General features: G+C 44.0%; 1 protein-coding gene across 10 annotated transcripts in view; it reads left to right on the top strand.

Annotated features, from left to right (window-relative positions):
- The window catches only part of rimbp2b (RIMS binding protein 2b), a 141,741-nt gene that overhangs the window by 7,887 nt on the left and 109,263 nt on the right, over positions 1-24,591 (top strand). For all 10 annotated transcript variants that reach the window (XR_006761750.1, XM_045706804.1, XM_045706809.1 and 7 more), the window contains exon 2: positions 8,461-8,610. The gene's annotated coding sequence lies outside the window, so the exon portion shown is untranslated. The remainder of the gene's footprint in view (positions 1-8,460; positions 8,611-24,591) is intronic.

The raw sequence follows: 24,591 nt of genomic DNA, 5'->3' as shown, positions 1-24,591 counted from the left end.
AGTTTGATAAACACTCCAAACAGTCTGCCTGACCGCTCAGAAGCATCCATATGGTCCTAAAACACACTGTTGCCTCGTTTTGTATCACATTCCAGTGATAAAACTGGGGGGGGACAAAAATTCAAATTCAGAATGTGGGGGGGACATGTCCCCGCCGTCCCCAGTGAAGGTTGTGCCCCTGTATGTATGTATATATACAGTTGAAGTCGGAAGTTTACATACACCTTAGCCAAATACATTTAAACTCATTCCTGACATTTAATCCTAGTAAAAATTCCCTGTCTTAGGTCAGTTAGGATCACCACTTTATTTTAAGAATGTGAAATGTCAGAATAATAGTAGAGAGAATTATTTATTTCAGCTTTTATTTCTTTCATCACATTCCCAGTGGGTCAGAAGTTTACATGCACTCAATTAGTAGCATTGCCTTTATATTGTTTAACCCGGGTCAAACGTTTCGAGTAGCCTTCCACAAGCTTCCCACAATAAATTGGGTGAATTTCGGCCCATTCCTTCTGACAGAGCTGGTGTAAGGCCTCCTTGCTCGCACACACTTTTTCAGTTCTGCCCACAAATGTTCTATAGGATTGAGGTCAGGGCTTTGTGATGGCCACTCCAATACCTTGACTTTGTTGTCCTTAAGCCATTTTGCCACAACTTTGGAAGTATGCTTGGGGTCATTGTCCATTTGGAAGACCCATTTGCGACCAAGCTTTAACTTCCTGACTGATGTCTTGAGATGTTTCACTGATACAGTGAATTATGAGTAAAATAATCTGTCCGTAAACAATTGTTGGAAAAATTACTTGTGTCATACACAAAGTTGATGTCCTAACATACTTGCCAAAACTATAGTTTGTTAACAAGAAATTTGTGGAGTGGTTGAAAAATGTGTTTTAATGACTCCAACCTAAGTGTATGTAAACTTCTGACTTCAACTGTATATACAGTACCAGTCAAAAGTTTGGACACATCTACTCATTCAGTGGTTTTTCTTTATTTTTTTACTATTTTCTACATTGTAGAATAATAGTGAAGACACCAAAACTATGAAATAACACATGGAATCATGAACTCTGTGAAGCATTTATTTGGGCTGAAATCTGAGGTCAGTTAACTCTAATCAACTTATCCTCTGCAGCAGAGGTAAATCTGGGTCTTCCTTTCATTTTTGCGCTTGATGGATTTTGCGACTGCACTTGAAGAAACTTTAAATGTTCTTGAAATTTCCAGATTGACTGACCTTCATGTCATAAAGTAATGATGGACTGTTGTTTCTCTTTGCTTATTTCAGATGATCTTGCCTTAATATGGAATTGGTCTTTTACCAAGTAGGGCTATCTTCTGTGTACCACCCCTACCTTGTCACAACACAACTGATTGGCTCAAATGCATTAAGAAGGAAAGAAATTCCACAAATTAACTTTTAACAAGGCACACCTGTTGATTTAAATGAATTCCAGGTGACTGCCTCATGAAACTGGTTGAGAGAATGCCAAGAGTGTGCAAAGCTGTCATCAAGGCAAAGGGTGGCTACTTTGAAGAATCTAAAATCTAAAATATATTTTAATTTGTTTAACACTTTTTTGGTTACTACATGATTCTATATGTGTTATTTCATAGTTTTGATATATTCACTATTATTCTACAATGTAGAAAATAGTAAAAATAAAGAAAATCCCTTGAATGAGTAGGTGTGTCCAAACTTTTCACTGGTACTGTATATATTCCGGACTCTGATATTGCTCGTTCTGTTAATTATTTGAAATATTTTGTGTGTATTGTTAGTTATTACTGCACTGTTGGAGCTAGAAACATAAGCAATGCTTTTCGCTGCACCTGCGATAACATCTGCAAAATATGTGTATGTGACCAATAACATTTTATTTGATCTGATTCTTGATTTGGTCCAAAGGTATTGCATGTCTATTCTGAGGCTCCAGTCACAACAGAGTGATGAGAGGGATAGCTTTAGTTTGAACAGTCTGTTAGTGTCCCCTAGAGGTGGAACGTCACGCCAGGCCAGTGGAGGTGCATGATTATGGTGGTCTCTGGGGTCTGGCCAGAGTCTAGCTGAGGCAGCGGCGATTAGAGACAGGATTTGCATTGTAATGAAAAAGCTTATCTCTGCAGGTTCAATCTCTATGTCTGCCTGTCCCCGGCCGGCTCAGTTTTGTTTATTTTCTGCCTGATCTGACCACTCTCTGCTAGAGTGTGCTGTGTTACTCCAACTATGAATGAAGCATACGCATCCCTCTCATTGTCAAGGTAGCTTGGCCTGTTTTGGTAGGCCTTTTTGATATGTGTAATGTAGCCTATAACAATGTCCTTGTTAGATGTTTCTCTCATATACTTACATTTGCACCAGGTGGAATTTCCATACATATCAACCACACGGGTATTTTTAGTTGTTGTTCAAATTTGGGTCTGGAGTCAGAAAGACTCTTAGAGATTCTTGTTGTGAGGTATGAGACAGATATAGTTTTAATATTGGCTAGTGTAATTGATTGATACACTACTCCTTGCTTCCAATGGCAACCCAGAAGGACATGATACACTAGACTAGAGTAGGACGTGTGTGACGTGAGAGACACAGGATCCAGTGTATGTTATTGTTCCTCTGTCTGTCCATGGGGATGAGCTGCAGCTCATCTGTGCACCCTGTCCACTTTGCCCTGTCTGTGTAAGGTTAATGGGACTAACTGGCCTTTGATTACAGCGTGGTATTGGCAGGGTGAGGAGCAGACACACACTGCCAGTTTGCTGTTCGTGACACGCGGGCGCTTCCACAGCACTTTTAATTCTGACTATGATAATTGCCTGCTAATGTGATGTTGTGTTAAATGCTTTGTGTTTGTGTGGAGGGATTCATTGATTTGCAGGCACTGATCAAGTGGAATTTCAAACATAATAAGGAAGAAAGCTTTTTCCCCCGACTGTGCTACTGCGCGATCATTCTCATTTCTCAGCGGTTCATCCTAACACTTTGGTTGGTAGGCTGTCTTCAAGGCTGCAGTGTCTGTAAGGTGAAGTCTATAGGTTAGGTATAAGCCTCCTCTCCACTCTACAGTCTCCACTGTCCATGGACAAGTCACAATGAGCAGGGGCACTGGGTAATAGCATAAAGAAGCTTCAATAAGATGGATTGAATTAGCTTTTCCCTGGCTAAAATTAATTAAAGAGGCAGACATGACATCGACTCCAAAATTGAGTCATTAAACCTTCTGGACTCGAGCTAAATATGACGTGTTCTTATTTCAACAAGTAAATATTTACTAACCATGGGCCACAGTCCAGGATGAGCTCTGTACAAATGGTCCTCCACTGGAGCCTGCCTGAGCCAGAGATTCATATAAATATAGGACTTGATATAGCGTGTCGATGACTTTATTCATTCTAATGAAGGTATATAGGGAGACCTACCCTTCAGTCCTGGCAATCACAGTTGATAGAATCATTTGTCCTTATGGCCCAGAAATACTATAGTCTCACATCCCTTGCCTACATGCCTGAGCGGTCCTGTACTGCTACTTACAGTGAGTCAGTGCTATTCTACCTTGCGACAAAATTGCACTCATGAATCATTCATGAACATATAATGTTCTAAACCACATTTCATGTTTACAGTGAATGTGGCCACTGACAAGCATACGTATCTGATGATGAAGAACCAACTTTGACTTTCAGTCATGAAGTCAGTGTTGCTCAAATTTATGGAGCATTTATAGAGCAGAAAGATTTATTCCCGAAGCTATTGCAGAGGTAAAAACAGAAAATGAGCAGCCGTGGGCTAAAACTCTACATGACTGATACACACTGTAAAGACGTGAGACTGAGGGTGGGGGGTGATGTTGAGCACCAGTCCCTATGGTGGTTGAGTAAGGCCTGTGTGGCCATTCGGACAGGGGGCATGGGGCAGGGTAAGAAAAGCCTGGGTGAAGATGTCTGTTTGTGTTGCGGAGGTAGGCAAGCTGCCTCCTGTCAGGAGAAATAAACACTAATTGCCCGTTGGCTTTGGGTTGGAGATGTGCAGCTGGGGACGAGCAGCTAAAAATATCCCTGCCTGTTCCCATGAGCAGAAGGCAGGCAGACAGACAAGCAGGCAGACATACAGACACAGCACCATGGAATTAGTATGAACTGCCAGAGGATGGCACCGGCATGGACATCTTCCGGCCATTTTTACAAACGTCAGGGCGGGGGATGGAGCAACACCAACACTGGGGAAGGTGAACTGCCAGTAGCACCTTAGGGTGAGCTGCTCCACATGGACTAATCTCCCGTGGGCAGATTCTGCATGTAGCTGACCAAATTACGAAAGATTTTAGTCCTGTGTTACAGAGATTACATATGGACTGCAGGATTGGGCTCAATTCCATTTTAATTCCACTCAATTCAGAAAGTAAACCCAATTCTAATTCAAAATGTTCTACACACAGACACACATACATACACACACACATCATAACTGCTGCTACCAGACTCTTATTATTATTGCAAAATATTACACAATTTAACCACTTGCCCCCAATCCCCCCTTCCCCAAAACACGTGTAAATATTGGACCATAAATTGTGCCTTCCTGTATTATACTTACTGTATGCAAAAATGTTTATTCTATTCTACTGAGCCATTTACTTTATGTTCGTATTCTTATCTTATCTTATTCCTTATTGTTGTTGCATTGTCGAGAAAGAACCTGCAAGTAAGCATTTCGTTGTACGGTATATACCATCTGTATCCTGTACATACGACGAATAAAACTTGACCCTTGAAACCTACAGAAGCATCGTGTCCTCTGCTCTGAACACTGGGAGCGAATGTCACATATAAACACCAAAGCTGCTGGTGTCATGTCACGGTTGTGTTGTGTTTCTGTCCCCAGCTAGCTAAAGCCAGGCTGTGTTCCCATAATGTTGGCAAGTCATCCTCTCCCATGCAGAGATGGCCTTTCCCCGCTGCCCTGCTCTGGCCAGTGATGTATAAACCCTGGATGACTGACAGGGGGGCTGTATTGAAGCCACCGGGCAGCCATTTTGGTACTCCTCCTTCATTATAAAAATATTTTGGAAGCTATATAAATGAATTTAATTTCATTGCTTTTGACAAGATTATTCTATTACAGACACCTTAATGCATACTTGTAAATTATATTATGTGAACTATATTATGTGATTCCTTATAGTACTTTTTTTGAGAGAGTACTAATGTTACTGTCCCCACTTCAGGTAAAAAACATGAGCAGGCGCACACCCAGATTAATAGTTTGTGTGGAGGTGCTGACTAACGGTGAATAAACTAAAACTATCAAAATAAAGAAAGTCGCACACTCCATGTATAATCTCCCAGCAATTTAATAGGTATTTACCAACGTTTCAGCATCACTGTACCTTCCTCAGGGTAATGTCATGAATACTTGAACCAGGTTATGCAGACACACAGTGCAATTTGTGTAACCAATGACAATAGTGAGGGGTGTGTCATAATGATTAAGTTAATTAAAATGAGTGAAGTTGTTAAAAAATAGTATATGGCATATTAAATACATTATGCTATTGTTATCATATAGAAACATAATGGAATATTGTACATCATAATAGCATCAACATATATTATTGTTTCATTCAATTTCACATAATAATTTCGTATATCATTTTTGTTACATGTATTCTTTTGGTTCAACAATATATATAATGAGCATCATCAACAGAGGGAACATATTAGGTGTACGCTAATAAGCTGTAAAAATATTTTTTTTTATAAGACTTGTTCATAGAGGAAAATGTGTTCATAAGAAGGGCCTGAGATCAAAGTCAATATTCAGACCACTAGGGGTCAATGTTTTTAGATAGGATATCCAGTAAGCCTCCCTTTGTAGTTGTAGGATCTCCATGTTACCTCCTATCCTTGGAGAGCAACACGCTCAATGCCTGTGGATTTGAGGGAGGAGATGGGATGGTTAGCTTCAACAAAGTGAGCTGCTACTGGATAGTCAGTGTTCTTACACCTGATTGAGCTGCGGTGTTCAGCTATGCGTTGTTTTAATTGTCTTTTCGTTTGTCCTACATAAGCTTTTCCACATGAACAGGTGATGATATAGATTACACCCTTGTCTTGCATGAGATGATGCCCCTAACAGGGATCTTTCGACCTGTATGTGGGTGTCTGAAGAAAGATGTTTTTATAGTGCTATTGCACTGTGCCATAAGCCACATTTGTAGTTCCCATTTGGGATAGGTGTCAAGAGTGTCTGAATGGGCTCAGGGGGGCATGTCAAATCTCACCAAACTATCTCCAATATTGCGACGATGCTTATAGACCACCAGTGGGGGTTCCTTGAAGAGATGTGCGATTTTTTTTGTCTGATTGCAGAATATGCCAGTGCTTTTTCAGGATTGCTTTCATTTTCTCCAAACCCTTGGTGTACTTAGTGCAAAAGACGGTTGCGTTGTTTTTATTCTTTGGTTGAGTTTTTAGCAATTCCCCTCTTGGTTTTTGAGATATTTTCATAATTGCAGCATCAAGAGTTTTGTCCTTGTAGCCTCTCATTTTGAATTTATCTGTCTTTTTTTTTAGCATTGCTGTCAAAATCTGACTGGTGACCACAGATTTGTTTAACCCTGCATAACTGGCTATGTGTAGACCATTCTGGAGGGGAAGGGGATGCATACTATCCGCACATAGCAAGGTATTGCGATCTGTGGGCTTTGTGTTTAAGTCTGTGTGTAATGCATCATTCTCTTTGATAATCCATAAGTCCAGGTAGTTTATTTTTCTCTCATCAGTCTGCATGGTGAATTTGAGGTATTCATAGCTCTCGTTTAGTAGAGTTTGGAATGAATTTAGTTCCTGCTGACTTCCTTCCCAGAGCACAAAGACATCATCTATGTATCTCTTCCATAGAAGTATTTTAGAAAGTAAGGGGTGTGTCTCCATTTTAAAAAGGAATGCTTCTTCAAATTGTCCCACCTACAGGTTTGCACAGTTGGTGGAAAAAGGGGAGCCCATGGCTAAACCCCAAATTTGAAGGAAAAAGTCTGACTCAAAGACAAAGTAGTTATGGGATAATGCCAGTTCAGTAAGTTGTAAGATGCAATCATTGGATGGAGCAAGGGTAGAGTCTCTCTGCTGAAGGAAGTATTGTAGCGCTGTCCCCACTTCAACAAAAAAATACTACAATACATGTCATTTTGTCCTTAAAATCTTAATTGAAATTCTTTAGAATTCCATTCATTCCTATGGTACTCCCTGCTCATTCTGGGGAGTACCAATATGGCCGACCAGTGGCTTCAAAGCCTCTAATTGACCAATACATAGCATCAGCAATCCAGGATTTATGTATACATCATTGGCCCTGGCTGAGTCGAGTTACAACTCTTCCTCTAGTCTATGACACAGTAGCAGCATCTGGTTCCACCTGACTGAAGTCATGAATAATTAAAGTGGGCATTATTATTTCGAGCTAGCGCAACTGGCTTGGCAATAACAAGCAGTTTAGCTACAGCATCGCCTGCTAAGTGGTCCAACATGGAGAGAGGATGTTATTTTACCACGTTGGCAACTTATACTTGTGTGGGTTTGTAAGTATTAGGTTGAGTGAGTGTTGCGGTGTTACCTAGATACTGTATGTGGACGTTTCCTTTGCCTTGTGTTGGAATGGAGGGAACTGTATGTAAACATTACTTGGACCATCTGTGTGTATTTGTAGTTCGCTTTCCTAATTTTGTATCTCTGCCCCTAAACTCTATTGTACAGTATGTTGCAGTTCATGTTTTACGGACAATATCTGCATGACGTAGAAAGCATGTTAAAGTCATGACCTAGTACTATTCATGATAAACAAATAGTATTTGTACTTAGCCTACAGTAGGCCTTCATTGACAACTTGTTTCACTTTTGTTTTGATTTCTCCTTTAATGAACCTTTGCTTTTGCTTGTGTGTCTGTGTGCTCATGTGTGTGCTCGTGTGTGTTTGTACTTTATGCTCTCTCCCCACGTGTGTGTATTTGCATGTCTAATCAGATCTCTGTAGAGCTGTATGTTTACTCAAGGTAGCCACAGCAGATGTACAGGTGGTCCAGTCTATACGCCATCCTTTTTATGCTGTAACTGGAGCCTTACTGGAGCGTCAGGCTCATCATTAGCCTAGCATCAGCAGCAGGACAGGTGTTTTTTCAACCCTGACCAGCTGCTATATAGTCCTGACCTGGGTTACTCTATAGCCCATTGGGCTGACATGGGGAAACTAACTTCGAGACTAGTCTAGCTATATGTCAGCGACGCTCAACTTTAACATTAGTAAGGATTTGTCAAGGTTATACAGTATATGCCTATTTATAGACAGGTCATAGCCGTTTCTGGCCATTGAAAAGAGTTACATGATGACTGTGATATGACTAGCTGGAATAGTTCAGATGACCATGACAACGTTTTCAACTTATTTATTGTTTTCCTCCACAGCTCAGAAATGAAGTTGTGCCCCTCCACTTCCCAGATGTACCACCCCAGTGTCAGTGTGTGGACAGACTACATCTTCTAGAGGACAACAACCGAGCCCTGAATCTCAAGCCTGGGACCTTCAGCCAACACAGGCTACAGCACAAACTCCTGGTGAGTCACTGACCAGACTGAGGCTGCAGTGGTGGAGCATCATTTTGAGTGGCAAGAGGCTGCTGTCTTGGCAAGGGAAGGAAGTCGCCCATAGCAGTCAGACACTGCTTTTTCCCCCTTCGTTTCTCTGCTCTGGACTGTGAACCCTGAATTATTTTTCCTACTGCTAATTCTGCTAAAGATTTAAATAAGTTGACTTTCTGCTTGTCTGTCTGTTTGGAGAAGAAGGCTGAGGAATGAATTGGGGTCAGTCAGAGATACAGCTTGAATGGTCATTCCTGAAGTCACTGCTGCTGATGGACAAAGCTCTAAGATGTTGTGCCTTTGTCTAAAATAAAATAATCTCTGCAAAAACTATTTTCAAGAAAGTCAAGGGTATAGATGTACTGTATATCCATCTCCTTATTTAACCAACAGTTTCCCGCCCTGCCAAGTGGAAGCTGCAGTAACCAACTACACTAGCCATGCTACTGGCCTGGTATGCAGCTGAGCCATGGGGAGTAAACCGGTTATTAGGGGAGGGGGGCAGGCATGTTAGGTCTCCGCCAGGTCTCAAGCAGATCCTAGGCTGTGTCTTCACAGTGGAGACTGCTTGTAATTCCCCAGGATTCCCCTGACGTCCTCCTGGGGTCCAATATGAATGAGCTTCATCGATTAGCTCTCAGGGCGCTGCTGGTGTTGAGTGGATCGGGATGAGCCAATTGTATGTGCACATGTGTGTGTAGGGAGTTTGGAATGAGCTGTGCTGTGTGTGTAGGGGGCTATCTGTACTAGAATCTGAGCGGAAGACAGGATGGAAAGTAACCTCACACTGAATCCAACAAGCTGCGTGGCCTGCTTTGGGAGTAATCCGGTTGATGTTAATAACTGTTGCTGTACTGTTTCTTTGAAATATTGAACGGCAGCTGGATTGAACACCAATGCAGCTGTCGTTCAATATTTCAAAGAAACAGTACAGCAACAGTTATTAACATCAACCGGATTACTCCCAAAGCAGGATGTTTGGATGTTTGTACTATCTAGGGTTGCAAAGGGGTTTGGTATATTACTGGCAACTTTCTAAGTTTACCAGAAAACTACCATAAGTTTGGTAACTTTCAAGGAATATATGTTATGTATCACAAGAAATCTATTGGCCCTTTTGGGTAATTCAGATTATCACAGGTGTCACGAGTGCTGTCTTCGAATTCCCTGTCATAAATTAGCCAATGCGCATATTTTAATTGTGAACTTGAACAAAACAATAAACAGGTGAAACTGAAACAAACGTGATGTTCTGGGGCTGCTCACACACAGCTGCACAAAAACAAGATCCCACAAAAACACAGGGGAAAAACAGGCTGCCTAAGTATGGCTTCCAATCAGAGACAACGATAGACAGCTGCCTCTGATTGGAAACCATACCCGGCCAAAACATAGAAAACAAAACATAGAATGCCCACCCACCTATCACACCCTGACCTAACTAAACAGAGAAAACACAGCTCTCCTAGGTCAGAGCGTGACAACAGGTGTCTGTAATCATCTCTGGTCCTCTGTGTGGCCTTATCACATGTACAATATATAAAATAATCAAATAAGATGATTTTAAAATAAAAAATAGAATGACAAAGCTGTAAAACATCCTAAATATAAACCATCAACTTAGTGAAGACCTTTAGCGTTTAATATGAGGGTTTCAGCATAAAATATCCTTTAGAATTTTTTTTACTCGTCAAAATGTCTTTGTTTTAAATGTTTTGGTGCCAAACTGGTGGCAGTTGTGAAACAGGTCAATAGTTGGAAGAGTTGCAGAGTTAATTCAAAATAATGCCATTGTTGATTTGATTATTTTTTTCATTAATTAGGCAATTTTCTCTTGAACCATATGGTCTATCCACAAGAAAATAATGGACAATATGGACACAGATATAAAAAATGAATACTATGTAAATCATTTTTTAAAAGTATAAATTACCAAAGTTACCATATATTGCAATGGTATTCCAGTTACATAAAAGTACATAATATTCCGGTAACTTTGGTAAATTACTGGTAGCTTTGCAACCTTAGTACTATCAGTCGGATTTCTCTGGTTGTAATATTCCACCACTTGGATGCCCTGAATGGAAATAGATAAAAGGTCTGAACAGCTTTCAAGGTTATTCACAATCATGGATGGTGAATGTAATAGTGTTTGTATCACACATTGAATGATATCCTCATGGCTTGCAGTCGGAAAGCTACGGGCTAAGGGTGTGAGGTTGAGGTTTCTGTAAGTGTTTGTTTGCAAAGACAGGAAGGCGTGAATTGTATGTATTATTGAATTGTAACTCTCAGCTAGCTCGTCACTGGGTTATATGTGATACTTAGCCTTTCAAATGAAGTCTGCCAGGCCTTCCCACCATTCTGCTGTCAGCTATCTAGTCCCACTGCTGAATCACTTAGGCCTAACCTGAATTAGTTTGAACTCATTCTTGGCCCAAGAATAATGTAATGTTCACTTGAAAACTTATTTTCATCCTAGAGGCTCCCCAGCTAACACATTTGGTTCCTCAGAAGTTTTGGAAACTTAAGTTTTTGGTTTCCCATTGGTTCCATTGGAACGGAATGTATATGTTTTTAAATAACGTTTTTAGAACATACTTTGAACGTTACTATGGTTTTCTTGAGGTTTTGATGTAAATGTTTCTTCATGTTCTGAGAACATGACTTTAAATAGGAAAACCATGAGGAAACCTGCAGAAACCGTTATGATGAAGTACTGAAATTCCCACAGAAGTACGTTGTTTCTTAATGTTCTCGGAACAATTTGAGAACATTACTTTAAATAGAACCATGAGGAAACCTGTAGGAAACCTTATGCTGAACCACTGAAATTCCCACTTAAGAAATATATGGTTCTCAGAACATTATGTGCTAGCTGGGTGTCCTGCGCCATTCTCAGAATGTTGTGAGAAGGTTGTATGCAAAATAACCATAGGACAACCACGCTCTAAGAAACATATGATTCTCAGAATGCTAGCTGGGTCTAACAATGTAGATTTTTGGCCAATATTATAAAATATGTGATGCTAAACACAACCTTTACCCACAATATATAGGCTACTGCTAGATTGAGGAAGAACAACCAGCAGGCTATTATCCCGCCAGCTGTTGTCTTATGTCCTGTCATGGAGATGTGGTCACACAAACCCCTGCCCCCTGTACCTGGCAGTTGCTTGGAAACGTGAGCTTCTAAAGTCAACTTACGTCCTATCATGCCATTAAGTTGTTGTTTTGCATTACTCAGTCAACAGAGAAATGGGATGGGAGGAACGGGAAGGTGATGGGGAGGGATGTTAGTCCCCTGAAGTGGAAAAAACGCAGATTATGGGTTCTGAAATGATTGTCTTGGCATCAGTAATTACTGATATATGATGCTCCCGTGGAAGACTGAGTGAATTGGCAATGAAAAACTGACAGAGCCTGAGGTACCTCCGTAGCAAGCCCCATTAGCCCCCAACTCTGTTATCTCCTGATGGAGATAGCCTACAATCAGCAAAGCCGCAGACGTCATGTAAGCAAGGTACCACTATCACTCTTCTTCTACATGGCTGTCTTACCACAAAACATTCCTGTCTTGCTAAATGAAAGCTTGATAAGGAAGGAGTACGTTTTCTCTTGGACCACTGGTGTTTCTGAACTCTGCATGCTATCAGTGATCTCCTCCTTTTTATAGTAAAGACAGTCGTGGTGAGTCCCCTTCCCACTGTTGCCCTAGTCTGCTGTGGCTGTATGATACGACTGCTAGGCTCTGTATCTATGTCCCTGTGGTTACTTCCTCCTCTCGGATTGGTCGGTCATCTATTCCACAGCATTCTGACCCATAGCCCAAGACTGTCTCTTTCTCAGTCTCACGCTGATAGCACCACTACTACTCACAGTCACGTTCATCATCAACCTCTGAATAACTCCCCATGATAAAACAACAGTTAGGAATGCAACAAAAATGTATGACTCCTGTCTAAAGGGAATCCTGTTGTATACAGTAGAGTTGCAAATCTGTATTTAGAATAAGGGAACAGAGGATGGTGAAAGTGCTGGCACCACTGCTCTGCTCAGGCAGTGACACAGCCTGAAGGTGTGTGTGTGTGTGTGTGTGTGTTTCTGCTCTTCCTGTGCCATGCTGCTCTGCATTTATTCCCTCTGATCTTGTTTTATTGCTGCATCAGAACTCACACAAACACACACAGGAGGAAACCTGCAGAAAACAGGCATATTCCGATGGGGGTGAGGCGATGATGATTCTGCACAATCCTCACAAAAACAGACACCTACCTGTGTGTGTGTGTGTGTGTGTGTGTGTGTGTGTGTGTGTGTGTGTGTGTGTGTGTGTGTGTGTGTGTGTGTGTGTGTGTGTGTGTGTGTGTGAGAGAGAGAGAGAGTTTTTTGTTTTACTATCCTTGTGGGGACCAGAAGCCCTCACAAGGATAATAAAACAAGGACATTTCGGACAAGTGGGGCCATTTCACCGGTCCCCACAAGGAAAAAGGTTATTTTATGCTTGGGGGTTAGGTTTACGGTTGGGGTTTCAATTAGGGTTAGAATTAGGGTTAGGAGTTAGAATTAGGGTTAGAATTAGGGTTAGGAGTTAGAATTAGGAGTTAGAATTAGGGTTAGGAGTTAGAATTAGGGTTAGGAGTTAGAATTAGGGTTAGGAGTTAGAATTAGGGTTAGGAGTTAGAATTAGGGCTAGGAGTTAGAATTAGGGTTAGGAGTTAGAATTAGGGCTAGGAGTTAGAATTAGGGTTAGGAGTTAGAATTAGGGCTAGGAGTTAGAATTAGGGCTAGGAGTTAGAATTAGGGTTAAGGTTTGGGGTTAAGGTTAGGGTTAGATTAAGGGTTAGGGGTAGCTTTACGATTAGGGGTTAGAGAAAATAGGATTTTGAATGGGAATCAATAGTTTGATCACCACAAGGATAGTAAAACAAACGTGTGTGTGTAAGATGCAGCAGGGCAGGCTGCTGTACTGGGGGGCTGCCTCCCCATGCCCATGTTTACATGAGTAGTAATTCAATTAGAGCGGTGTGGCTCCCACACTACAAGCCTCCACCACTGCCATAATTCAATTATCCTTCTTATTAACACTCTGGAGCAGCCGGCCCGGTACCCAGGACCATGGTGCTCTGAGTCTGAAGATGAACACACCATTCACTCCTTACTACTCCTCACCGCTCTGACACCACAACCCTCTGACTCTACAATCTTTACATTCCAGAGTCTTCTCAATCTAGAATGTTCAGAATCCGGACTGCTTTGTATTCAGAAAGCACTGGATCTTAATGCTCTTTACACTCTTATGTGCAGTGTAGCTATTGTAGTATGACTTTGGTTGGAACAAGGCACATTCTTGCATTTATTTTACAGGTTAAGTGCAGTGCAGGAGTTAACATGTCTGCCATACTTGTACTATACAGGGAGATACATGGAGAGGTTGGTGTCGACCCAGATAAAGAGCGCGCGCACACACACACACACACACTCACACACACACACACACACACACACACACACACACACACACACACACACACACACACACACACACACACACACACACACACACACACACACACACAGTACATAGCCAGTCACACAGGACATTGCCAGTGGGAGAGCCTTTACCAAATTACAGTGAGGATGATGAGATAACACTTATCAGAGAGAGTCCTCTCCCATCTCCCCCAGGGTCAGTTACTTCCAGCCTGCTGACACTACAACACTTAGCCTGTCATGACCATACACCTTAATCATTAGCCTTCTGATCCAACACATACCACAATCTATGGTACAGCCAGTGGATGTGTGTAAGGTTCATGTAGATATCTGTGGGTTTTATATCCGTAGTGAGGTGTATGTGTTGTAGAGAGATCAGACAGTCACCACTGTACACATATAACAGGGTGGTACATTAAAGGTCTGCAAAGTTTCTCAATCACTGTATTTGAGGTTATTAAAATTCCAATCTGCTGGAGGCTCCCTTTCTCGCCGTTCAGAATGAATGTGCCCTTTTAATAATGTAACTGGTTTTAACAAGATCGTAAAACGTTCATCTAACTTTCATAAGCCTGTTAGCCCAGTGACAAATTCATGCCATGGTATCTGGGGCTCCTACAGTACCACACTTCCACAGAGAACAGAAACGATGAACAGTGTGAAGCCCCTATGGAGGTTGGAAAGTTGCACTGTAAGTTTAGCCTGCAGTGAGAGAGGCAGGGAGAGAGGGAGATAGATAGTCAAAGAGAAGGGCAAAGAGACCAAGGGGAGAAAGAGGGCAGAGAGTGAATGAGGGAGAGTGAGGGAGAGTGGCAGAGAGAAGGGCAGAGAGAGAGGCAGAGAGAGAGGCAGAGAGAGAGGAGAGAGAGAGGACAGAGAGAGAGAGCGAGAGAGAAGGACAGAGAGAGAGAAGGACAGAGAGAGAGAGAGAGAGAGAGGCAGAGAGTAGGACAGAGAGTAGGACAGAGAGAGAGCGAGAGAGAGGACAGAGAGAGAGAGGAGGGCAGAGAGAAAGAGCGAGAGGCAGAGAGAGAGAAGGACATAGAGAGAGGAGGGCAGAGAGAAAGAGAGAGGCAGAGAGAGAGAAGGACAGAGAGAGAGAAGTACAGAGAGAGAGAGAGAGGCAGAGAGAGAGGACAGAGAGAGAGAGGACAGAGAGAGAAGGACAGAGAGAGACAGAGAGAGAGGAGGGCAGAGAGAGAGGCAGAGAGAGAGGCAGCGAGAAGTCTAGTGGTAATTGATAGCATTCCACTGAACAGTCCCCCTCTCCTCTGCCTCATCTATAATGCACGTGTTGCACAGGGATCAACTCTGAAAAGTCTTAGCATGGCAAGAGGGCCTGTCATGTTAGGTAAACAATGTATTTGTGGCTTGTTTTTACTCATGTTTGGAATGGTGGTAGAGCATCAGTATCAGTGTGGGTTGAATGGAGCTGGGGCTGGTGCTGGTGCTGGGCCACTAAGGGAGCAGGTTGAATGAAAAGCTCCTGGGGGATTTAGCCTAGTGCATGCCTCATCCTCCCAGCCTCTGTCCCAGGCTCTGTCCCAGCCTCGGTCCCAGGCTCGGTCCCAGCCTCTGTCCCAGCCTCGGTCCCAGCCTCTGTCCCAACCTCGGTCCCAGGCTCGGTCCCAGCCTCGGTCCCAGGCTCTGTCCCAGCCTCTGTCCCAGCTTCGGTCCCAGCCTCTGCAGGAGTAATGTGACCTTCATAATGAGATTAAAATATGTAGCAGGCGTGCATTGATTTTTGGACCAGTCACTAAGATCTATGGACTCAGCCAGTACATAAATATTGATACTTGCTCTCTCAAAGAACATCCGACAATGTGTAACTGATTGTGTATGTGTGTGTGCAGTTATTTTATTTATCATTCCCCCCCCCTTTTTCACCCCAATTTCGTGGTATCCAATTGGTATCCAATCTTGTCTCATCGCTGTAACTCCCGTATGGACCCGGGAGAGGCGAAGGTCGAGAGCCGTGCGTACTCCGAAACACAACCCAACCCAGCCACACTGCTTCTTGACACAATGCCCACTTAACCCAGAAGCCAGCCGCACCAATGTGTTGGAGGAAACACTGTACACCTGGTGACCGTGTCAGCATGCACTGCGCCCGGCCCGCCACAGGAGTCGCTAGTGCGCGATGGGACAAGCACATCCCTGCCGGCCAAACCCTCCCCTAACCTGGACGACACTGGGCCAATTGTGTGCCGCCCCATGGGTCTTCCAGTTGCGGCCAGCTGTGACAGAGCCTGGACTTGAACCCAGAATCTCTAGCACAGCTAGCACTGCGATGCAGTGTCTTAGACCACTGTGCCACTCGGGAGGCAGTGTGTGCAGTTTCTTAAGACACAAAATAGTGTAACCACAGTAGGCACCTTAACAACTACTGGTACTAAATGAGAAGCCTGTTGGTTACCTAAATGTGCTTCAATAGCAGTAGCAGAAAAATAGGTCATTCACATCAAGTGGCGGCTAGTTACAGTGGGTTTTATTGTGGTTCCCAAGCTGGATTGATGGCGAGTGATGACTTTGATATGTTTTACTTAGTTCTCCTTTGTCATGTCAAGTCACACACACACCCCTCCTCTACTCCAGACACCCTACACAATTCTCTATCGCCAGCAGACAGAGCACGACGTCACAGCTAGATTGCATTTCCAAATCTGTAACATCTAATTTAACGCCATCAGAAGGTGGGATGGGTTCAATCGAGCGTTCCTTAATTAGATTGCTGTCTGGGTGGAGGGAAAGGAGGAAGATGGCCGCTAGCGTTTCTCAAAGGCAGAGAGAGGAGCTGACTATTAGAAGAGTCACTCCAGGTATCAGAGGTGTTGTGGTGCTGACTGAGACTCTGCTCACAGACTGTGTGACTCACCAAGCCATTCACTCAACGCCTTTTAGATGAGCCGTTCACCTGACTGTTACCAATCTCACTGCTCTAGTTGTTTATAGCCCTGTTGTTTCAGAGGTGGGAGCTGGCCCATTTGTTTTCCTTCCCAAGCTCTTGAAGTTGTGACTGTGAGGCTGCTCTCTCTGTAGTCTTTAGACGCCAGTGGGTTCTGGACGTTTTCTTTTGTGGCATTTTGGTATTTGGAAACGGCTGAGGAAGAGGGTGAGGACCGAGTGGTGACTGAGTGCTGACGTGTCTTTTAGTTCTAGGAATTCACCAGAAACAAAACATTTTTTTTGGGGGGGGGGTGATTTGCTTTGATTACACCAACAAAAAAAAAAAAACATTTCCAATTCACACATGTGCATAATACACTCTTGTACATGTATGAAATAGGACAAATGTATGCACTCATCATTGAAGGCATGCTCATATTAGATGAGGAGGAAAGTAACTTTATAGATCTGAATACATCCCCTTGGAAAGAGTGCACTTCACCACTCAGACTTAGCTGTGTCAAATACAGTCTTCATCTGGTAATGCATGTCCACCGTTGGGGCGCTGGCGTATTATGGGATGTCTGGACAGCAGGCATCATGCAGTAATTTAATCAATGGGTTTAGATGGCAGCATGGCAGACTTCATCTGAACTTCAGGATTAAGTTACAGTCCTCCGTGGGGGTTTCAAGCTGACGTGAACAGGGGGGTGCAGCAGCAGCTATAACTCATCTCATCTCTATGCTCTGGCCACTGAGAGACTGCCCTTAGGAGACAGCTCTGTTGTGCTGTAGCTAGCTGGCATGCCGTGTCTGTCTGAGTAGGACATGAGGGAACTCGTCTTCCAGTCCTGCACTGTCTATGTTAGGGTGAGAGGAAGGGGAAAGGGTTAGTTTGGAAGAAGACATAGGTAGAGGGTTCAGTGTGTGAATGTTTTTATTTATTTTATTTCACCTTTATTTAATCAGGTAGGCTAGTTGAGAACAAGTTCTAATTTACAACTGCGACCTGGCCAATATAAAGCAAAGCAGTGCAACACTAACAACAACACAGAGTTACACATGGAATAAACAAAACATACAGTAGAAAAAAAGTATATATACAGTGTGTGCAAATGAGGTAAGATAATGGAGGTAAGGCAATAAATAGGCCATAGTGGCGAAATAATTACAATTTAGCAATTAAACACTGCAGTGATAGACTGGAATGGTAGATGTGCAGAAGATGAATGTGCAAGTAGAGATACTGGGGTGCAAAGGAGCAAAAAATAAATAACAATATGGGAATGAGGTAGTTGGGTGGGCTATTTACAGATGGGCTATGTACAGGTGCAGTGATCTGTGAGCTGCTCTGACAGCTGGTGCTTAAAGTTAGTGAGGGAGATATGTTTCTCCAGCTTCAGTGATTTTTGCAGTTCGTTCCAGTCATTGGCAGCAGAGAACTGGAAGGAAAGGCGGCCAAAGGAGGAATTGGCTTAGGGGGTGGCCAGTGAGATATACCTGCTGGAACGCGTGCTACGGGTGGGTGGGTGCTGCTATGGTGACCAGTGAGCTGAGATAAGGCGGGGCTTTACCTAGCAAAGACTTATAGATGACCTGGAGCCAGTGGGTTTGGCGACGAATATGAAGCGAGGGCCAGCCAACGAGAGCATACAAGTCGCAGTGGTGGGTAGTATATGGGGCTTTGGTGTCAAAACAGATGGCACTGTGATAGACTGCATCCAATTTGCTGAGTAGTGTGTTGGAGGCTATTTTGTAAATGACATCGCCGAAGTCAAGGATCGGTAGGATAGTCAGTTTTACGAGGGTATGTTTGGCAGCATGAGTGAAGGATGCTTTGTTGCGAAATAGGAAGCCGATTCTAGATTTAATTTTGGATTGGAGATGCTTAATGTGAGTCTGGAAGGAGAGTTTAGTCTAACCAGACACCTAGGTATTTGTAGATGTCCACATATTCTAAGTCAGAACCGTCCAAAGTAGTGATGCCGGATGGGCGGGTAGGTGCTGGTAGCGATCGGTTGAAGAGCATGCATTTAGTTTTACTTGCATTTAAGAGCAGTTGGAGGCCACGGAAGGAGAGTTGTATGGTATTGAACTCGTCTGGAGGTTAGTTAACACAGTGTCCAAGGAAGGGCCAGAAGTATACAGAATGGTGTCGTCTGCGTAGAGGTGGATCAGAGAATCACCAGCAGCAAGAGCGACATCATTGATGTATACAGAGAAAAGAGTTGGCCCGGGAATTGAACCCTGTGGCACCCCCATAGAGACTGCCAGAGGTCCGGACAACGGACCCTCCGATTTGACACACTGAACTCTATCAGAGAAGTAGTTGGTGAAACAGGCGAGGCAGTCATTTGAGAAACCAATGCTGTTGAGTCTGCCGATAAGAACGTGGTGGTTGACAGAGTCGAAAGCCTTGGCCAGGTCGATGAAGACGGCTGCACAGTATTGTCTCTTATCGATGGCGGTTATGATGTCATTTAGGACCTTGAGCGTGGCTGAGGTGCACCCATGACCAGCTCGGAAACCAGATTGCATAGCGGAGAAGGTACGGCGGGATTCGAAATGGTCGGTGATCTGTTTGTTAACTTGGCTTTCGATGACCTTAGAAAGGCAGGGTAGGATAGATATAGGTCTGTAGCAGTCTAGAGTGTCTCCCCCTTTGAAGAGGGGGATGACCGCGGCAGCTTTCCAATCTTTGGGGATCTCAGACGATACGAAAGAGAGGTTGAACAGGCTAGTAATAGGGGTTGCAACAATTTCGGCAGATCATTTTAGAAAGAGAGGGCCCAGATTGTCTAGTCCTGCTGATTTGTAGCAATGTACTGGATAAGGAGATGTAGGAGGGATATGGATATCATGTAAATGGAGGAGAGTTAGAAGGAGAATGGGGGTGTCTAGCAGTCATGAACTTAAAGGTAATTTGAAACTTCACAATCCCTTTCAGAGGAGTCATTCCATTTTGATTACAAAATGGTTGCCAATCCAGTCTGCACAATATTGCAAGTAACGCATTGTGATTGTTTGTATACTCGTTTTTTAAACTAATTGTGCTCACAGGGAAATCATCTAACACTTACAAAGGGCTAGTTAGTATTACAGTACTTGTACCCTAAACAGTGTGTACCCAGTGAACCTGTGCTGTGGTGATGACTGCCTGAGATCGCAACCTCTTACCAGGGCTGTCTTCATTACAGTCATCTGAGCACAGGCATCAGTGGAAAGTCACATCGCGGTCTCATTCAGCTCAGCCCTGTGTCTAATGATACTCTGATCACCCAATCCATGCAGCTCTGGTGCCGGCCCTGAGCTGTTCCATAACTCTGAGCTTGCACATATTCTCATCTGGCAGGGCTCCGTTATTACTGTACCTGGCAACAGTCGTTTGATAAGGAAGGCTTCGCTCCTTTTTTTGTCTTTAAGATTGGGATTTTGGGTGTTTCCTTGCTGCATTGCTGCTCTGAGCTCCCTCTTGGAAGAATACATCTCCCTCTCTCTCTCTCGCTCTTTCTCTTTCTTTCTTTTTCTCTCTTTCTCCCTCTACTCCCTCTGCACTGCTGATGACTCACACTCTACACACCCCTGCAGAAATCTCTCTTCCAGCGCGCCAGAGAAAGAGGGGAGAAAGAGAAACGTGTTTTCTGCCGCTCTTCTAACACATTTGTTGTTGTACTTTTTACCCCTTTTTCTCCCCAATTTTGTGATATCCAATTGGTATTTACAGTCTTGTCCCATCGCTGCAACTTCCATGCGTCCTCCGAAACACAACCCTGCCAAGCCACACTGCTCGCTTAACCCGGAAGCTAGCCACACCAATGTGTCGGAGGAAACACCGTACAACTGGCGACCGAAGTCAGCATGCATGTGTCCGACCCGCCACAAGGAGTCGCTAGAGTGCGATGGGACAAGGACATCCTGGCCGGCCAAACCCACCCCTAACCCGGATGACGCTGGGTGAATTGTGCGGCGCCTCATGGGTCTCCTTGTCACGGGCCGGCTGCGACACAGCCTGGGATCGAACCTGGGTCTGTAGTGACGCCTTAGACCGCTGCGCCACTCGGGAGGCCACATAGGATCTCATACATGCTCTGGTCTACCTGCTCTCTCTGTGTCTGTCTAACAGAATAGCAAAACACACACACACACACACACACACACACACACACACACACACACACACACACACACACACACACACACTGGAGCAGATGCTCTTATCTGCAGTGGAGCACCTTACAAGGGCATTAACATTTATCAGGTACATTTGGTGCTGATGAGGAGGAAGAGTTAAGTACAGAACAGCAATTAACTCATGAGGCTAATTCTCTGCCTTAGAAAATGTGGTGTCATTTGAAAGAATTAATCAGCATCACATACATTTAGAGAGTGGGATATGAAGATGCCAGCCGTACGGTGGAGTGTCCTCTGGATTGCAATTACACTGATCCCATTCCACAACCACATTTGATTTATTTCAAATTTATTTAACCTGGTAGGCCAGTTGAGAACAAGTTCTCATTTACAACTGTGACCTGGCCAAGATAAAGCTAAGCAGTGCGACAAAAACAACAACACAGAGTTACACATAAACAAACACACAGTCAATAAAACAATAGAAAATAAAAAATAGAAGAATCTATGTACAGTGTGTGCAAATGTAGAAAATTAGGGAGGTAAGGCAATAAATAGGCCATAGAGGCGAAAATAATTACAATTTAGCATTAATACTGGAGTGATAGATGTGCAGATGATGATGTGCAAGTAGAGATACTGGGGTGCAAAAGACCAAGAGGATAAGTAATAATATGGGGATGAGGTAGTTGGGTGTGCTATTTACAGATTGACTGTGTACAGGTACAGTGATCGGTAAGCTGCTCTGACAGCTGATGCTTAACGTTAGAGAGGGAGATATAAGACTCCAGCTTCAGAGATTTTTGCAATTCGTTCCAGTCAATGGCAGCAGAGAACTGGAAGGAAAGGCGGCCAAAAGAAGTGTTGGCTTTGTGGATGACCAGTGCAATATATAAAGACCGTAGGGTCCCCTCCCCACCTTCCATTGGACTGGCTAGCTAACCTAACACAGTGACATTCACAGTGACTGCTAGCTGCCGCAGCCAGCCACACGGTCCTGACGTGTCCTAGTGCCCTAGAGTAGTGCTGCTGTGTGGATTGTCAGTGCTCCACTGCCCAAGAGTAGTGCTGCTGTGTGGATTGTCAGTGCTCTACTGCCCTAGAGTAGTGCTGCTGTGTGGATTGTCAGTGCTCCACTGCCCCAGAGTAGTGCTGCTGTGTGGATTGTCAGTGCTCTACTGCCCCAGAGTAGTGCTGCTGTGTGGATTGTCAGTGCTCTACTGCCCCAGAGTAGTGCTGCTGTGTGGATTGTCAGTGCTCCACTTCCCTAGAGTAGTGCTGCTGTGTGGATTGTCAGTGCTCCACTGCCCAAGAGTAGTGCTGCTGTGTGGATTGTCAGTGCTCCACTGCCCAAGAGTAGTGCTGCTGTGTGGATTGTCAGTGCTCCACTGCCCCAGAGTAGTGCTGCTGTGTGGATTGTCAGTGCTCTACTGCCCAAGAGTAGTGCTGCTGTGTGGATTGTCAGTGCTCCACTGCCCAAGAGTAGTGCTGCTGTGTGGATTGTCAGTGCTCCACTGCCCCAGAGTAGTGCTGCTGTGTGGATTGTCAGTGCTCTACTGCCCCAGAGTAGTGCTGCTGTGTGGATTGTCAGTGCTCCACTGCCCCAGAGTAGTGCTGCTGTGTGGATTGTCAGTGCTCTACTGCCCCAGAGTAGTGCTGCTGTGTGGATTGTCAGTGCTCCACTGCCCAAGAGTAGTGCTGCTGTGTGGATTGTCAGTGCTCTACTGCCCCAGAGTAGTGCTGCTGTGTGGATTGTCAGCCCTCCTGTCACTGCACTGCCTCTCTCTCTAGAAAGAGAAAAAGAGCAAAGTGTCTGAGAGCGATTTAATGGTCATGTATGTGCAGTAGAAAACACACCACCATGTCTGGCCAGGCAGCCATTCCCCTACCCTACCACACAACGTAGTCAGACCCAACAGGCTCCACATTACATTGCATAACATATAATATACAGTATCTGCCTTAACTCATCCCGATTCCGAACCACTTCACTTCATTTCTTTCCCCCATATGTGGACACCTGCTTGTTGAACATCTCATTCCAAAATCACGGGCATTAATATGGAGTTGGTCCTCCCTTTGCTGCTATAACAGCCTCCACTCTTCTGGGAAGGCTTTCCACTAGAAGTTGGAACGTTGCTGTGAGGCCTTGCTTCCATTCAGCCACAAGATCATTAGTGAGGTTGGGCACTGATGTTGGGCGATTAGGCCTGGCTCGCAGTCGGCGTTCCAATTAATCCCAAAGGTGTTTGATGGGGTTGAGATCAGAGCTCTGTGCAGGCCAGTCAAGTTCTTCCACACTGATCTCGATAAACCATTCGATGAACCAATAACAGCACTTACAGTTGACCATGGCAGCTCTAGCAGGGCAGAAATTTGATGCTGACTTGTTGGAAAGGTGGCATCCTATGACGGTACTACGTTAAAAGTCACTGAGCTCTTCAGTAAGGCCATTCCACTGCTAATGTTTGTCTATGGAGATTGCATGGCTGTGTGCTCGATTGTATACACCTGTCAGCAACGGCTGTGGCTGAAATAGCCGAATCCACTAATTTGAAGAGGTGTCCACATACTTTTGTATATATAGTGTATATATCTCCAGCTCTCTCTTACACATTCTCTTTGTCTTTCTCTTCCCTCTACCTTCCAATCCCCATCTCCTCTCTCTCCCTCTCCTCTTCCCATTCCAATCCCCATCTCCTCTCTCTCCTCTCCCCTGCTCCTCTTCCCATTCCAATCCCATCTCCTCTCTCTCCCTCTCCTCTTCCCTCCCCCAACCACTGCTCAGTTATGTAGATTTAGCAGGAGATAGAGGGAGAGCATGGTACACTGATTTATGTGTTCCTTTGAAAAATGCAGCAAGGTAGTAGGGGACGTGAGGACTCACAGCATCTGAGGGTGCATGGTGTTAGGTACTGTTAATATGCAGCTAGTCTTTTGGATTGTATTGTGGTGATAAATCACATAGTGTTCGTTTTTTCCAATGCCATATTGTGTTGATTGGAAAAACACACTTGACTGCCATACAAATGACATGGGATTGGTGATTCAACCAGAGGGCTGAAGGAATGATCCTGCATTTACCACATGATGTTGATTCTTTTAGCTGTGGGTTCCTGTGGGATCTGTTCTGTGGCTGCAGCAGTACTCTGACTACATCCAGTGCAGACCTGGGTCATTGGGGCCAGCAGATGATGATGACAGTCAAGTGTTTTTGCACTTGTCTTTTCTTACTAGCACTGACTTTTCTGATAGCTACTTTCCTGAGGAAACATGTATTCACTATGACAGTGATATGTGGTTCTCACCTAGCTACCTTAAGATGAATGCACTAACTAACTGTCAGTCACTCTGGATAAGAGTGTCTGCTAAATGACTAAAATGTAAAAAAACTAAAAATATTATCATGATGGAAGGGGATTCCTGCTTACAAGCAAAAACTAAAGC

This window comes from Salmo salar, chromosome ssa24 (assembly GCF_905237065.1).
Source record: "Salmo salar chromosome ssa24, Ssal_v3.1, whole genome shotgun sequence".
Classification (NCBI taxonomy): domain Eukaryota; kingdom Metazoa; phylum Chordata; class Actinopteri; order Salmoniformes; family Salmonidae; genus Salmo; species Salmo salar.
The sequence above is the reverse complement of the archived record's forward strand: the minus strand, read 5'-3'. Positions and strand labels throughout refer to the sequence as shown.